This window comes from Buceros rhinoceros, unplaced genomic scaffold, assembly GCF_000710305.1.
Source record: "Buceros rhinoceros silvestris isolate BGI_N320 unplaced genomic scaffold, ASM71030v1 scaffold11574, whole genome shotgun sequence".
NCBI lineage: Eukaryota > Metazoa > Chordata > Aves > Bucerotiformes > Bucerotidae > Buceros > Buceros rhinoceros.
The window spans coordinates 1-2876 of NW_010406512.1; positions in this window are offsets into that span (position 1 = coordinate 1).

The window sequence follows — 2876 nt, forward strand, 5'->3', positions numbered from 1 at the left end:
GATGATGATTCTGTGATTCTGTGATTCACAGGAATGGTTGCAGCCTAGTGAAGACCAAAATCAAGCTGTGGAAATGGTTTGCGCTCTACAAAGTGAGTAACTCCTTCCCTCCACTCCTCTGGATATTCACCAGGGATGTGGAAGGAACATCCTCAATAAGCTTTACGTCCCAGGCCAAAGTCCTGATAACCAAAATAGCCGAGCCAAAAGGAAGTCAGGATTTTGTGCAAGTGTCCGCACCAGGTTCAACGCTTTCCTCTTTCCTTCCCCACACAGGCCCTGGGGGCAGAATTTTTAACTTCCCAGATCGATTTCCAGCGCAGGACTTAGATGCAGAGGAAGACACATCCAAACCTCCACCATATATCAGGATGGATTGAAAAAGTGGTCGAACATTTTCAAGATACTGGTCTAAAAATGTGACAAGACAGATGTAAGAAGTTCTTCACCTTTGAAGACGGTTATGCACTTTTCCTCGGCCTTTTGAAAAACGCTCACGGAAAGGGAGAGCTATTGAATGCAAAGATCACAGCGCAAAGGGAAAGATCTGCAGATGGTTTTGGACCTTCAGACTTTGTATAGTGTAAAATACCTCATTGCATCTGAAAACTGTGAGCAGTTTTTCCTCCAGCTTTTGTACTTAAGTCAGGTTTTATTCCACTGGAATTCATCATCCAGTTTGTCTAGCAGTGCTAGCCTTAGGCATTCAAATATTAAATACAAATAATTTTTAAAAGAAACTGGTTGTCGAGTATTTCGCCCCTCCAACCGCTGTCTCGATTTATCCCTCTTACCCATTGAATTATTTGGGTGATGTGACAGTGGGTGAAGGATAATCAAGGACCCAGTTTGTTAACGAGCCTCAGAGTGCTTTTCCTTTTCTTCTTGGCGGGGATGGGGACAGGTGAAGTTTATGATACGAAGCCTTGCCAGTGCCATTCAGGTACCTCTGTCAACATGTGGGTTCTGCGGGGTGTACGTGTGTAAGCACAATTAGTTTTAGTGCTGGCCTGTAATACTGGAGTCTGGTAGGAACCGTTGCTGCAGTAGCTCCTCTTGCTCATCCAGAGTAACTTGGATACTCTGAACTCAGTTCAGGTTTTTCTGTTTTGATTTTGGAGACCGAAATTTTTTAAAAAAATGCTTATTTTGGGTGCCATTCTGCTATAATTTATGACAGATCTAGACCACGGTCCTCTGTTGGAGATTATCTAGAGGACCTCTTGGAGCTCTTGACCAAGGAACTACAGTTTCCAGTTAACTTCCATCGACTCCTGAGGTGCATAAAATTCCCATGTGTATTTTCTGGTTAACTTTCAGGTAGACTTAGAGTTGCCTGTCAAGTGAATGTCTTGCCTGCTGGCCTTGAGCATGAAGTATTACTTATTCCACTGTGTACATTAACACAGCACCTTGCTGTCTTCAGAAAGTGCTGTGAGCAGTAGGGTAAGGCATACCCGCCATGAGGCATGTAACTCCAGGAACGAGCTCAGATAAGATTTATCCTATCTGAGATATGAGGTGCCTTTCCCATTCCCAAGAGAAGAGGGAATTAAATTGGGTTTTAATTTTTTTTTTTAAGAGACTGAAGTCTTTTTCATAACACTAGTAAAAGGGTTCCAACACCTCAATGAAGACCTTCACCTGATGAAAGCGCTGTATAGGCAGAATGTGAGGCAGACCTCCGACTCCGTGCTTATCACACCTGCATTTCAAAGCATGTAACTCCAGGAACGAGCTCAGATAAGATTTATCCTATCTGAGATATGAGGTGCCTTTCCCATTCCCAAGAGAAGAGGGAATTAAATTGGGTTTTAATTTTTTTTTTTAAGAGACTGAAGTCTTTTTCATAACACTAGTAAAAGGGTTCCAACACCTCAATGAAGACCTTCACCTGATGAAAGCGCTGTATAGGCAGAATGTGAGGCAGACCTCCGACTCCGTGCTTATCACACCTGCATTTCAAACGCTCTGGGTTCCAAACCAGCTTGCCACAGCTGCATCATCAAAAATTAGCATTACGGTGTGCAATTAATAATGGCGTATGCACGTTAGCCGGTTCTGTCCACCTTTATAGTCTCTTGGGACTGGCAAGGTGCGGAGATGGACAGTTTGTAAAATCCTTGGGCCGGCAGCTGAACCTGGGGCCGCAGATCCGATTGTGGCCGCTGGAACTTTGACTACACAGCACAGTAGCCACATGTGTTTGCCTTCGCCAACCGAAATACAGCCGGTGCCATTCCGGGTGTCCATTAGAAGGTGTCAATGTTTGGATGACTATATGAAAGGAATTAATGCTGTAATAAATTAAAGTGATTAACGCTGTGCCTTTTTGTCTGGTATAGTGCCTATCAGCAAGCATCAAAGCACTGAGCAGGTGACTGCTTTCCCCGTCCTCAGATGCTTCTGACGTAACTCCAGTCTGCAGTGACATCTTGGGGTTTGTCTCCCTGATTAGCATAAACTGCTGTTCTCGTACATTAGAAGAAAGTAGGATTCCCCGAGAGGTGGTCGTGATCGCTAAATGCAGTGTGCCTTTCATTCTCCTTTAGTGTAAAACAGATTTTGCCTTTGGAAGGAGAAACTTGCTGGGAGTGGTTCGTTGCTAAAATGCCCCGCTCAGCCACTGCATCATTTCTGGGTGGAAGCCACGGTCCCACCCGGCACCGTAACCAGTCATTACGGGATGAGCTGGTACACGCTGATTATCATCATCATGTCATGGCTTGGCTTTGTGGACGAAGATCTGGGAAGGGCTTTCCCCACGCTTACTGCAAGCGCGCTGATGGCTGGAAAGGCCAATGCGGGATAGGCAAGACCGGTTGCAAAGAGCACACCGGAAGGTCTCCTTGGGTGGTACAGTCGAGGCACGGTTC